This window comes from Cnephaeus nilssonii (assembly GCF_951640355.1).
Source record: "Cnephaeus nilssonii genome assembly, chromosome: 14".
Taxonomy (NCBI): domain Eukaryota; kingdom Metazoa; phylum Chordata; class Mammalia; order Chiroptera; family Vespertilionidae; genus Cnephaeus; species Cnephaeus nilssonii.
The window spans coordinates 62,503,213-62,519,068 of record NC_137085.1 but is presented as its reverse complement, the minus strand read 5'-3'; positions in this window follow the sequence as shown (position 1 = coordinate 62,519,068).

Sequence of the window (15,856 nt, the reverse complement as noted above, 5' to 3'; positions counted from 1 at the left end):
CCTGCTCCATAAGGGTGTCTCCAGCACAGCAGTTCTCCCATTGTAGACACAGCTGGTCCTCACAGCCAGTTGGCCTGGTGGTCAATTCCTCCCAGTGATACCAACAGCAATCAAGACTTAACTACAACAAGACTGTTCACCAAAGGGGTGCACCAAGAGTGTCAACCTCAGGTAATTAGGGAGGCTGAGGCACTGGGCCCTATAGGACACCTAGCACACAAAGCCATTCTATCAACACAGGGAAGCAGCCAAAATGTAGACACAAAGAAACATGTCACAAACAAAAGAAATGGAGGAAAGCGAACTACTGGATATAGAGTTCAAAACCACGGTTATAAGGTTACTCAAGGATCTTCTAGAAACCACTGATAAATTTAGTGAGACCCTCAAGGATATGAAAAAGGACCAATTAGAAATTAACCCTTTGCACTCGCTTGCTTTTTTCTCGATTCCTTTATTCTAATGCTAACCGTGTCGAGTCACACTCGACATCTGAGTGCAAAAGGTTAAGCATACACTTACTGAAATAAAGAATAATATACAGAGATCCAACTGCAGACTAGAGGACCCCAAGAATCAAGTCAAAGATTTGAAATACGAAGAAACAAAAAACACCCAACCGGAAAAGCAAAAAAAAAAAAAAAAAATCCAAAAATATGAAGAGTGTAAGGAGCCTCTGGGACAACTTCAAGTATACCAACATCCGAATTATGGGGGTGCCAGAAGAAGAGAGAGAGCAAAATATTGAAAACCTATTTGAAGAAATAATGATAGAAAACTTCCCCCACCTGGTGAAAGAAATAGACTTACAAGTCCAGGAAGTGCACAGAACCCCAAACAAAAGGAATCCAAAGAGGACCATACCAAGACACATCATAATTAAAATGCCAAGGGCAAAAGACAAAGAGAGAATCTTAAAAGCAGCAAGAGAAAAACAGTTAGCTACCTACAAGGGAGTACCCATATGACTGTCAGCTGATTTCTCAACAGAAACCATGCAGGCCAGAAGGGAGTGGCAAGAAATAATCAAAGTGATGACTAGCAAGAACCTACAACCAAGATTACTCTACCAAGCAAAGCCATCATTTAGAATTGAAGGTCAGATAAAGAGCTTCACAGATAAGAAAAAGCTAAAGGAGTTCATCACCGCAAAACCAGTATTATATGAAATGCTGAAAGGTATTCTTTAAGGAGAAGAAGAAAAATGTAAGATAAAAATTATGAACAACAAAGTGACAACAAATACATATCTATCAACAAGTGAATCTAAAAAGCAAGTGAATAAAAAATCTGATGAACAGAATAAACTGGTGAATATAATAGAATCAGGGGCATAGAAGGGGAGTGGACTGACAATTCTCGGGGGAAAGGGGGTGTAGGGAGTGAGGGAAGAGACTGGACAAAAATCACACCTATGGACGAGGACAGTGCGGGGGGCGGGGGTAAGGGCATGGGGTGGGTTGAGAACCGGGTGGAAGGGAGCTATGGGGGGAAAAGAGAGGAACAACTGTAATAATCTGAACAATAAAGATTTATTAATTTAAAAAAATTTAAGTGCTCTCCAGAAAGTTTGCAACAGTTTATAAACCCACCAATATGTATGCATTGATCTCACCAGGCCATCACCAAAATTGAATAGATATTTTGAAATATTCATTCTATTTTATTAGAGAAAGGATATCTTGTATTAATTAATGCTTTTCTTAACAATGAGTTGAAATTTTCTTATTAAAATTAGTCACTTATATTTCTTCACTGAATTGTCTGATTATATTCTGTATCCATTTTTATTGCAGTCTTTGATTCATAAGGGCTTATATAGTAAAAGTAATAGGCCTTCTTCATCTGATGCCAAATATTTTCCCACTTATTGTTTGATTTTGATTTTGTTTGTTATGAATGTTCAGAAGTAAATTTTTATGTAATTAAATCTATAATCTGCCCATGGTTTCTTTATTGCCTTTATGTTTAAAAATTCCTAGCCTCTCCTAAAATGAGGTAAATATTCATGGTCTTAGAGTTTTTTAATGCATTTTTACTCATACATTTTTAATCCATCTGGATTTCATCTTGGTGTATGGCTCATGGTGTCAATTTGGATGTTACTTTTATTATTTTCTAAATGGTAAGCCATCCCTTTATTTCTTTTTCTTTTTTTTTCAAGTTTAAGATGCCTCCTGACATTTAATAAATCTCTCCATATACTCTTGTATGTTTCTGACCTTCTCGATACTATGGCTCCCATTTAACATTGAACTTCGGGTCTGCACCGGATTATTATGATTTTGTACCTGGTGAATAGAGATAGACTTGTTAAAAAAAAAAAACTAGAATACAAAATGAGAGAAACAAAGAGAGGGCAAGAGATTATTATAACATGGACAACAGATTCATTTCAGTGGATATCATCTATATCACCAGCATCTATACGAAAGCTCTGTGTTCTAGAAGAGAGACTAGAGATTCCAGAGTTTGGTATACAAAGATTCAGAATATGATTTTATTTATTTACTGGCTGTGTGTCCTTGAATAAAGCACGTAACTTCTCTGATCCTGTCTCCTGCATTGCAAAATGACGATTATAATATCTATATCATAGGGTTCTTTATAAGGTTCAAATGTAGGTGAGAGGTGGCTGAGAAATTCTTATAATATATAAAAAAGTATAATTTTATTTTAAAACATAGATGTTGATAATGTCCAGGATATTGGGGGGATGGGGAGGCAATAAAATCCTTAGGAAAATGCTGGAGATGTTTGCCATGCCTTTTTCAGTAATTTCTGCACTTTTAGAACAAATGGGTATTATGTAACCTGCTGGCTATGCTGAAGGGAGTTAAAATACACACAAAAAAAAATCTTGTTTAGCTTCTGGAACTGCTGCATCACTGATGAAATTTAAAATTTTGCAATTAACTTCAATTCTATGTGGTCACTTTGAGTAAAGCATGGAATAGACTAAAATAAAATTCACTCTGTACCTTTTGATAACTCAGCTTGGCTTCACCTGTATAATGAGGAATTGTGAGTAGAAGAGAAAAAATCCCCACCATGGTCGTAAACAAACAGGACAGACCCTGTGCTTAGAGTTTCCTTAAGAACACTTTCAACAAGTAAGATTTGTATAAACTCTCTTCTCTTTCTGTCCCTCCCCTTCCCTCCCCTTCCCACCCCTTCACTTTCTTTCCCTCCCCTCACTTCCCCTGCATCAGAAGCTGTCATCTGTGCCTTTAAAAAGATGGAAGGGACACTACCAGGGCAGCAAGGAGGGATGGGAGCCAGCTGGGACTTGGGGAAGCAGCCAAGCTCCCAGCACTAATTTGGAGTGCTTGTCCTCCCTCCTCCTGCTCTAACAACTTTGTGGCTACCTAGAGCTGAGCATGCTGCTCTCATAACCATCAATCCTCAGCTTTACCTATGCTGGTTTCTCTTCTCTTCTGCCCAACCAGGCAGAGAAGAGGCTTGAGTAAAAAGAGTATGTGCTAAAATAAAGCAGGCACAAATAACCTAGCCCAGTTTGGCTTCTTTCACTTTTAGTAATGAAAGCTCTAGAGGGATTTACTAGTATTAGTCTTAATATGTGATAATTAAACGGATAGAAGAATGGCATAATGGCTACATATATTTAGGTGTAAACTATCAGGAAATCTATATTCCCATACCTAAATTTAATTCATTCAATGTATTCCCTATTGATCTCACTAGGTTCTTATTTATATGTATAAGATTAAGTTGAATATAAACAAAATAGTCATGGGGTATCTAACTCTAAATCCACCAGGGACAAACCAGAGCCCCAATGACTACAGTCCAAATAAATCAAGCCATACCCTTTCTTCTTACACTTTAGTCTTGAAATTAGCAGTGCTTCTTAATTATATTTTCTTCTAAGTCCTCAAATTCCTATTAAATGCCTACCATATGATAAGCACACCCAGGCATTTGCCCATACATTTCCTCATTTAAACCATATAATAACCCTGGGAAGTTTATATTATCTTTTTTAATTTACTAAAGAACACCAAGTTGAGAGAGATTAAGCAGCTATATAAGGAGCAGACCTGAAATTTTAACTTAAGTCCTCTAATTCAAAGACCTTTCCATAGCTTACTTTTCCTTTCCTAAACTTCTTGTGGATGCAAAGTATTCTTACCATTAATAATAACAACAAAGACATAAAGAGAAATACAATCATAGCATATATTTTAAACTATAAGATACGGTTATCCCTCTTTTTTAAAAGTGGATCATGGATTTTCAGATAGAAGATTCCACATTGAATTATTCTCATCATGTGAAATCAGAGTAAAGACAAAAGCCCATCCCAGCCAGCATGGCTCAGTGGTTTAGTGTCCACCTATGAATCAGGAGGTCCAGAATCAATTCCCCATCAGGGCACATGCCCTGGTTGTGGGCTCAGTCCCCCATGTGGGGAGGGTGGGCGTGCAGGAGGCAGCCAATCAATGATTTTCCCTCATCATTGATGTTTCTATCTCCCTCTCCCTTCTTCTCTGAAATCAATAAAACAATATATATGTTTTTTAAAAAGACAAAAGCCCATCCAAGGCAGAGGCCTAGACTCTGGAGATAAACAGACATTCCCGAGAATGAAATCTGGCTCTACTTTTATTTACTGTTTCTCAGGGTAAGTCGCTTTACCTCTCAGAACCTCAGTTACCTCATCTATGAAATGGAAAAATAGTTTCTCCCAGAGTATTGACTCAAGGATCAAGTCAAATAGCATATACATTACCCTAGGCCATGCCCAGAAAACTATACCTGGTATGGTACACTTTCCATTTTTTTAGAAGCAAATTATCTGATTTTCAGAATACAGATGGATTGTTAACAACATTCATTCATACACATAATACTAAACATGGTGTGTGTGCTGACTAGGAAGATATACATATTTTTAAATATTGTGATAATTGTTGCCTCGGAGATCAAATATGCACTGCTTTGACTTACAACTCCAACCCCACCAGCTGCAGTCTGCTCAGTTTATCTGCTCAGCCTCTGCCCAGCTCCTTCCATCTTGCTATCCCCACCCCATCACTCTCTCTCCCAATCCTGGTCAAGATTTCATCTCTTCTCCCCTCTATATAATAGCTATTGCCTATCTCCCCATGTGTGCAGTTCAGCTAGGAAGGTGATTAGGGCCCAAGTCCCCTCAGTATCCAACAACAGTTAACTTATACCCACATGACACAGAACTAACATGGTTATATTTACAGATTATTTGGGATTTTCTGTGACATTCCAGCACCTTGCCTCGCTGCAAGCCTTCCCACACACAAATACATCATCCACCACTGTTTTCAACACTTCAGTTAACTTATATTTGACACTTTTATTATTCTACTAGAGGCCCAGTGCATGAAATTCATGCACTCGGGGAGGGGGGGTCCCTCAGTCCGGCCTGCACCCTCTCGCAGTTCGGGAGCCCTCGGGGGATGTCTGATTGCTGGCTTAGGCCCACGGGGAGCGGACCTAAGCCAGCAGTCGGACATCCTTAGCACTGCCGTGGAGGCGGGAGAAGCTTCCACCACCACTGCTGTGCTTGACATCTGTGAGTCCGGCTTCTGGCTGAGCAGTGCTCCCCCTGTGGGAGCACACTGACCACCAGGGGGGCAGCTTCTGCATTAAGCGTCTGCCCCCTGGTGGTCAGTGCACATCATAGTGACCGGTCGTTCCGCCCTTGGGCCAAAACCAGCTCTCTGACATCCCTCAAGGGGTCCCAGATTGCAAGAGGGCACAGGCCAGGCTGAGGGACCCCACAGGTGCACAATCAGGGCCGGGTAGGGATTGTGGGAGGGCTCCAGGGCATATCTGGCCCATCTTGCTCAGTCCCAATTGGCCAGACCCCAGCAGCAAGCTAACCTACTGGTTGGAGCATCTACCCCCTGGTAGTCAGTGCATGTCATAGCGACTGGTCAACTGGTAGTCTGTCTGCCCCCTGATGGTCAGTGCACGTCATAGCGACTGGTCGACGAGTCGATTGTGTGCCCCCAGGTGGTCAGTGCACATCAGAGAAAGCGGTTGAGCGGCCTTAGCATATCATTAGCATATTATGCTTTGATCGGTTGAACAGATGACCAGACGACCAGATACTTAGCATATTAGGCTTTTATTATATAGGATACCTTGCCTTCCAACTGGCCCTTCAGCTTATATTTCTATGCTGTTAATGACAGGACAATAATTTCCTCTTGAAGATGCATCTTGTTTGGTATTTTGATAACTCTGAAAATTTTCTTTCTCTGATTAAGCCATATTCTGCTTTTGGATAACAATAATCTGAGTTTTTCCTTTCCCATAAAGATTCTCAAAGAAAATAAGTATCTAATTCCTTTTCTATGAAGTAAACTCTTCCAATAAGATCCTATATAAATCAGACTATACCACAAAGATATGATGCTAAGTGAAAGGTGACAGTCTCAAAACATTACATATAGTTTGATCCCATTTATATGACATTTGGGAAAATGGTAAAACTATAGGGATAGAAAACACATTATTGTAGCCAGGGACTAGGAGCTGAGGTGGAGACAGGAGGCATCAGTATTTGACTACAAAGAGGCAGAATAAGGAAATTATTTGGGGTACTGAAATTATTCTGTATACTACTGTGTTGGTATGTTTGTAGTTACAATAATCTATACATGCATTAAAAGTCTAGACTATATACCAAAAAAGATGAATATTACTACATGTAAATTTTTTAAAAAGTTAATATTAATCTCTTACTATGTGCCAGATACTTATGATTTTTCAACTTTAATCTTCATGATAACCCCACAAGTTAGGTAATATTATTATATTCCCCACTTTGAAATAAAGAAATTGAGACACACAGAGGTTAATAACTTGCCCAAGGTCATAAAACTTCATGGAGACAGAGCTTGGGTTTTAACCCAAGCAATCTGACTCCAGAACTGAATATCATCACCACTGTCCTATGCTGTCTCTGAAAAGAATGAGGTACTTCATTCATCCTCTCTCAATGAAACTACATGACCAATTTAAGGAGTAGAACATCAGCTAGAACTACATCAGCACAATTAGTTTGCAAATGGAGCAGAGCCTAATGCCACCAAAACAAGCATGTCTCTGGGCCAAAGAAGTCTTAATTGCTTTTTTAATAGCTAATATTCAATAGTTCCAATTTTCTTTGTAGTAAAATGTTTTCTTGTTAACATACTGAATAAATTTCAAAATCAATTTTCTAAGGCCTATGAACTCTGATAAAAAATATTTTCTTAACTGTCCCTTAAGAAATTCTGATTCTGATGTAAATAAAATAGAATATGTCAATTGGAAGTTCAAATAAATTGTTTAAAATTTCAAAAATCTTATTCCATTCCTTCTCCCTCCCCAGTCCCCCACAACTAAATCCTTCCGGACATTTTTTTGAACTAAAACCTCTTAGTAATGAGACAAACGGATAAATACACCCACGTCCAGGGCCTTGTGGTCATTCTTACACATTCATTTAGAGCTTCCAGCCGACAGTCTACATCCCCACAAACTCCATTCCATGCACTTTGCAAAAATAAAGCTATCCACTGTAAAAGTGGTGCATGGCATACCTGATAATTCAGCAGCTGCTGAAAAGAGAGAATAAATGGAAAGAATTATGATGGTTTTTAAAACTAAAAATTACCAAAAGTATGTCTAAATTTGTAAGCACTTTCTTGAGATGGTAAAGGCTGCATAATTTTGGTGTGAAGAGTTGGTAGAAGAGAATTTGCTTTTGGATTTTTAATGTTCAATACATGTTTGTGATAGATTTAATCACTTCAGCACTGTGTCGAGACAAATTATAGACATAGTCATGTACACATGGAAGAATGATCCAAGTTCTATGTGACGTGTCTGTCTTGTACCCGGTTACCTTCCCTAAAATAGTCAAGAGTTTAATGGAGCTATTCTCAGTCCATTATCATCATCCTCCAAACATCTTTAATCTGAATGCCCTAATAATTCAGAAAACTTTTTAAAAGAGAAATTTGTAGAAAAATATAGTTCGTCTTTGAAGTCAAACAGCCCCAGCCCCCTTCATCACTCTATCACTTACTATCAATGCCACACAGGACACATTCCTGTGTATTCTCTGGTCTTCTTTCTTCTATAAAAGTGCTTTAGCCATATTTCTCTTTCGGGCTACCATTAGAATCAAGTGAAATGATGCTCACCTTACAGAGTTCTTAACCACATACTAGGATGTCGGTAAGTGGTAGTTATAATTACAATCAAGGAAAGAAATCCTACATATGGAACAGTGTTCATCTACGGCTATTTGCAGCTTTATTTCACAATATTTCCTTAGGCAAATTTCTCTACTCCCTGCCTCAATATTAGGTTTGATCTTGTTATAAACTCATGGGCTTTTCAGTATTAATTATTACTTACCAGCATACTTCCCATGGAATACAGTGATTTGGGGTTTACAAAATTAAGCTTGCTAGAAAAATATTTAAGAGACGTGAAATGACTATAACCTGATGCAGCTAACAGACTAATTTCACAATCCTAATTCACAGGCACAAGCACACACGCCTACACACCCAGGAAGTGCGGGCGGGGCAGGGTGGAGGTGGGGCCTGGTGGAAGTCAGTAGCTTATCTATTATATGCACTCACTCCGGAGCTGTAAACAAGACCATGTGAGGACTCAGCTAGAATGCTTCCTCTGAGTCAGTATTAAACAAACTTCCGAACGGTTAGGGAAGGAAATAAAACCACTGTACCCCCAAAGCCTTCAGGACAGAGAGCACGGATCATGGGAGTTGTGTTCAATATTGTCAGAGACTGGTGCAATCATTAAAGTAAATTTTGTAATAAAAAAATGCTGCTTAATAATACTAGCTGGCATGAATTAGAATAGGTAGTGATGTCCCTATGGAGTACCCTATCACAAATTCACTTGACTTGATTATGTGGCATGGCAGGAATTTTTAACAAATCTTTGGTGCTTTACTTTATGAGAATGCTAGCAAAACTTTCCATTTGGTGATACGAGCATTAGTGTCATAGTCTCTGACATGATTCAGGTTCAAAATCAGAGGCAAATATCTCATCAATGGTGAAAAAAAAAAAAAACAACAACACCAGGAAATCACAGATTTTCATAGACAGCATAATATGATGCCCTGGAAAGCACAAACTGTAAAATCAGAAGTGCTCCAATTTCACACTTTATAGTTTTGTGATCTTGGGCAAGTTATGTCACCTTATTGAGACTCCATTTTCTCACTTAGAAGGTCATGATATACACAAGGTTCTTATTAAGATCAATTTAGATATTAGATGAGTAAGCACCTTGACAAATATGAAGAGCTATAGAAATAATGAGACATTACAACTGACTGGTCTAATCTGCAAATGTCTTCAGGTCAACTAAAACAGACTTAGAAAATCTGTAGTTCTAGCTCAATACAGAGACTGCAGCTCTTACACATAATTTTATTCTGAAGTTATAAAACTTAATATAGAAATCACAAGTCATAAATTAGGAGGAAATAGTTAAAACAATTTAATCCTTCCCAATGTCCACAAAATAGGATGTTTCATTAAGTGTTGTCTGGGTGCTCAGACAGTAAAGCACACGACCATTTCCGGCAACCCAAAACTTGACCTCACACTTGGACTTCTGAAGGTAAACTTCCTGGGAGGAAATTAAATACAGAGGACCTCTCCCAGCTTTGGATACCAGTTTTGAAAAAAACACAGTAGGGAATAGTTAGACTAAATTAATTTTTAAACTCTTCCCCTAAAATTATTAAAGCCAACAGAAAAGGCAAGGTTTTTTTTTTATTTGGAATAGGAAGTGAAATCAAAGATGTCCAAAATATCCTTTACTAATTGCCTATGTCTTTATAAAATATGTTCTGAAGTAAGATAACAGTTCCTCCTTCCCTCCCTGCAATATTTTTACTTAAACCCTAATCTCCAGACCTTATAAATGAAAACATTCAACCAAAAGGGGGGAAAAAAGAACTGTAACAGTCATAATTTACATGTGTGACATATATAAATAAAGTAAAATAAGAAATGTGTTCACCCTGCTTTCATTACTCACACTACCCAAGACCATTCAAGCTTTCTTTCCTCTCTGAGGTGTGGTGTGCCTGCTGGATTCAGTGGATACTTTGAAAGTTCAAATAGAGTCCATCTTTCAGGCAGATGAGATGCTATTCTATTTTTAAAAGACCTCTAGAAAAGGAAATTCCACCAGCTTCCCCGGTTACACATTCCAATGTCTACCAAATCTCACTGTCTGAAAATTTTTCCCTTTTCTCTTATCTAAATCCCTCATGCTGTAACTTAAGCCTGTTGCCTCCTGACTGGTCCCTAATGGAGATGGTCATCATCCTTCATAGATCCACCACCACTTGATTTCTAACTCCCTTTATCACAGCTCTCTAATTGTGGTTGTTACTCACCTATCATTTTCTTCCAAGTTGTCTTCCTTCATTTCACATATCCTTTTAATATATAATATTTTTAAAGTAAAGAAAATTACAATTATCCAGTAACTTTACTGCACTAGAACAATCTATCTTCTGTTTTCTTTGTTCTCGCCTCTCTTACGTACATATACATACATCATTGTAACCACAATGTGTAATTTTACTGAAATTTTCCAAGTTTTTTTTAATTCCTTCACAGTTTCACAACCCAGAACGTGCCTAGATTGAGCTAGTTAACTCATAACTTTGACAAGGCTGGCATAAAGTTCAAAATTTGAAGAATTTCCTTTTTTATTTAATACACTTAAATGATTGATTACTAAGTATCGAAGCAATGCTAGGTTCTAATTAATTGAATTCTAATTAATTAGAATGAAAAAGATCCTGTATAGATGATTCCTGCAACCTCCTAAACAGTGCAAACTTATAGGGTTGATTGAGAGAGCTAGACCTCAGGGTAGGGCAGACCCTGCAGAAGCCAGGAGTGAGGAGTCGCCTGGCAGGTGATCAGGAGCAACAGGAGCTCTGGATAAATTGCCACAGCTTCCTCCATCTACTAGGAGGCCAGAGACCCTAAGGACAGAATGCTCAGTACTATCCAGAGTTTAACTGGGCCCCTGGGGGAGGATGTTTGAGGAAAGGCTGAGTTCAGTGGCAGCTGCTACCCAAATCTTTTCTGAATTATAAGTAAAGCAAATGATTACCAGAATGAAATGGCAAATTTGTGCAAGTGGGGGAAAAAAGAAAACATGGTTAATAGAGTAAGGTGACTAGGATAAGACTTGTTTGAGGATTCACTTATCAATTGGTGAAACAACCCACTATCATCAAGAGAGCAAAAACCTGAAAGGAAAGACTGGTTCTGTAACAGCGTATCCTTATACAAATCAGTCTTTAGGTCTGACCTTCAGTTACTTCACCTGCTTAATGGATGTTTATGTGTACTACATGATTTAGTTTCCAGAAAATAAGAAATATTTTTAAAATACATTTTATTTTCAAAAACTGAACGTATGATCCTTTCTTTAATGAAAAATATCTATGCTCATTCTCACTGAGATTTAAAAATGGAATACATAGACTGTGCCTCAAAAAGTTTCGTTTTCAAAAAAGAACCCCATGAAAATAAAAAGAAAATAATAAATAAAATAGAACCCTGTTTTTAAAATATTAAAAGAGCTTGCAGCTCAATAGATTCTGACTGAAGAGCCCAAATGCCCAATTATTCCTCCATTCATTCAACAAAGATGCTGAGCGTTGCCTGTAGCAGGCTGTGTGCTAGGTACTGGCAATAATGTACTTTGGAGAACAAAATTCAAGGTCCCAGAAAGAACGAGATGGCATACTTGAAACAGATCATTTACAAGAGTTCAGTAAAGCGTCTGTAAAGGATGTGGATAGCAGTAGGAGAAACTGAAGCATCCTGGGGCTAGCCAATAAATGACTAGGAAGAGCAAGAAGAGAAGCCAAATATTTGAAGTTTATTACCCATGGGCCTAAAGGCTATCAGGGAGAGGAAGTAGTTATGGAAACCAAAAGTGTAGGAGATGACTCCCTGAAAGGAGCTTTGGCCTTAGGTAGAAAAACACAGCTATCTCCAAACCTTCCCTCCCGCCCTATGATCTCTGGTCTCCCTTAAACTCAACTAGAAGCGGGAGGGCAGGGGACCCCTGCTGACCCAGCTCTAAGAAGTCAGCCTCTCAGGACACAGAGTGGGATGCAGACTCACAGACATCACATCCCGGCTCTGTGAAAAGCATATGATTGTGGGGCAGAGAGACAGTAAACAAGAAGAGAAGATAATTGCAGATGATCACCAGTGGTCTTAGCAATTTAAGACAAGGCTATGATTGAGGAGGTGAAGGTAACTCTGAAATGATATTTTTGCTAAGAACTTAAAAATAAGAAGGGGACAACTATAAAGATTCAGAAGGGAGCATTCTAGGCTGGGGGAAGAGCCAATGCAAAGGTCCTGAGGCAGAAGGGCTGGATCTTGGAGTATTTGAGAATTGAGGAAAAGGCCAAATATTTCCAAAGCATGTTAAGGAAGAGGAAAGTGTAAAAAATATGAGGTCAGAGTAGTAGGCAGTGCCCATATTTTGTGGTAAAAGGCAAGGAAATCATAGCAAGGAGTCTGGACTCTTCTTTAGTGCAATGGGAAACCATTGAATGATTAGTGCAGGGAACTAACGTCATTTTGTTTACATGTTCCAAAGTTCACGTAGGCTGCTGTGTAAAGACTAAATTTCAAGGGCACAAAATAGAAGCAGTGAGGCCAGTTACATGGGTACAATAGCCCCCACTTATTTGCAGGGGATATGTCCCAAGACCCCGTGGATGCCTGAAACCACAGATAGTACTGAACTCCATATATATTGGTTTTTTTCCTGTACACACATAACTATTATAAACTTTAACTTATAAATCAGGCACAGTAAGAGGTTAGCAATAATAACTAATAATAAAATAGAACAATTATAGTAATACCCTATATAGTAAAAGGGTAATATGCAAAGCGACCGAATAGCAGAACGACTGGTCGCTATGACGCACACTGACCACCAGAGGGCAGACACTTAACACAGGAGCATTGCTCAGCCACAAGCAGGGCTCACGAGCGCAGCGGAGGTGGATGGGGGGGGGGGCCTCTCCTGCCTCCGCAGCAGCGCTAAGGATGTCCCACTGCCGCAGTCGGCCATCCCCCAAGGGCTCCTGAACTGCTAAAGGGCGCAGACCAGGCTGAGGGACCACCTCCCCCCCACCCCAAGTTCATGAATGTTGTGCACCGGGCCTCTAGTATTATAATAAAAGTTGTGTGAAGGTGGTCTCTGTCTCTCAAAATATTTTATTGTACTGACTCACCTCTTCACTTTAAGGAGTGCTCTGCGGCTTCGCTGAGGCAGACCTGAATTGACAGCGTAACTATTCTTGCACTTTGGGCCATTGGTACGTAAAAGAAGGGTTAAACACAAGCACTGCGATACCACAACAGCCCACAGGATAAGCTCGCAGGCTACTAAAGGGGTGGGAATATTTACTGCGTAAGCACGTTCGCTGGACGTAGGATGTTGTGCGTCTGGGCGGGACATAGCGAGACTTCGCGAGATTTCTTCATGCTACTTAGGGCGGCGGGCAATTTAAAACTTATGAACTGTTTCTTCCTGGAATTTTCCATTTACTATTATTGGACCGTGGTTGACCGCAGGTAAGTGAGTCTGCCGAAAGCAAAAATGCGGACAAAAGGAGGAACTACAGTATTTCAGAAGTCCATAGAGAGTGGTTCTCAACCTTCCTAATGCCGCGGCCCTTTAATACAGTTCCTCATGTTGTGGTGACCCCCAACCATAAAATTATTTTCGTTGCTACTTCATAACTGCAATTTTGCTACTGTTATGAATCGTAATGTAAATATCTGTGTTTTCTGATGGTCTTAGGCGACCCCTGTGAAAGGGTCGTTCGACCCCCAAAGGGGTCGCAACCCACAGGTTGAGAACCGCTGTCATAGAGAGTTGATGGCATTTTGGACTAAGATAGTGACGAGGGAATTAGAGATGATAATATACTTTCAGAAGGATTAGAGGTAGAGGACAAAAGAGAGAGAGAGAGAAAAATACCTCCCGTATTTATCCACTCATACATATTGCACTTCCTGCACGTTATATATATTAAAAAATTGCACTCATCTGGCAAGGCTCAGTGGTTGAGCATTGACCTATGAAGCAGGAGTTCTTGGTTCGATTCCAGGTCAGGGCGTATGCCAGAGTTGTGAGCTTGATCGCCAGTGTGGGACGTGCAGGAGGCAGCCGATGAATGATTCTCTCTCATCATTTATGTTTCTCTCTCTCCCTCTCCCTTCCTCTCTGAAATCAAGAAAAATGTATTTTTTAAATTGCATTTTCCTAAACATACAGTATTTACCCATACTTCTCTGCCTTTCAATTTGTAGTTTTGTCTTTCAGGAATGTTCCCCTTTCTGGTCCATGTATCTAATCCAGACAATTCATTGTTCACGACTCAGTTCTAGGAATACCTGACTCGAGAAGCTGCTCCTAATACCCCGGTCTGAGTTGGCCTTCTCTCCTCAGACTTCCCACAGCAACTGCTGCCTGCAGCACTTGTTCCCTTCCTCTTCACCTGGCTTATATCAGGGGAGCAGCAAGAGGAAAACACCATAAAATAGGCTAGAAATGAGAAAATAGAGACTTATTTGAATAGGACTTTTTTTTTTTTTTTTACCTTGAGTGTTTCCAAAAATAGTGTCCAAGGCGAGAACTTATAAATGGAGGCAGGAGTGAGGGACTGGGAAGAATGAGGGAAAGTGGAAAAGCAAATACCAGTACACAGATGCATTATTAAAATCACTGTTGTAGGCAACTGGCACTCAGTCCTGCCTAGAAACGTCTAAAGAAGATGCAGAATGCCTTTTGGAATTGTTTACCTGGGGATTGGAGATTTTTATTCATAGCTCATATCCCACACTAATTACGATTTACTTTGAGGCATAAAAACTCCTATATACTTCCAGACCAGTGGTTCTCAACCTTCCTAATGCCGCGACCCTTTAATACAGTTCCTCATGTTGTGGTGACCCCCAACCATAAAATTATTTTCATTGCTACTTCATAACTGTAATTTTGCTACTGTTATGAATCATCATGTAAATATCTGTGTTTTCCGATGATCTTAGGCAACCCCTGTGAAAGGATCGTTCGACCCCCAAAGGGGTCGCGACCCACAGGTTGAGAACCGCTGTTCCAGACGGAGCATGCCTGCTTGAACAAAGGGCTTCCCAGAGGCACCTGTGGCATAGGAAAAACCCAAGGACAAAGTGCAAAACATCCAGTGCTTGAGAAAAGATGTCAGCATGAGGTAAGCCAGACTATTCGCTGCGTGTGCACTAAAGTCAGAAACGAGGCTAAGAGGATGTGAGTCAGGAATCCAAAAGCAATCCATACAGTCTATTTTTTGTATCACTCAGATAGACATGTGTTCTAAAATAAGTCCCATCCGCCTCTCGAAGTCTTCAAGGTGGTGGTCAGCCACCGGCTCTACACATGACCTAATGGATATACAGTAAACAATAAGCTCCAGTCGTCATTGCTGCACCGGGTCCTGAAGTTATACGTGATATTTATCATGTCCTTCCTCCACCATCCATATTAAATTGCCCTCTCCCTCAGCCAGCACTCATACTTGCCTCGGTTTCTAGCCTGGTGGGGTGATGCAGGCCTTAATCCCTGAGCAGGCTGAGCCCTTGACTACCATGCTTTTGTCAGGTCATGGTTGCTAAAATTGCCATTCACCACTATCAATGGGCAGTGAATGCTAAGAAATACCGATGATGGGCCCATACCTTGCCAATGCCTTAGCAATCTCAAATTG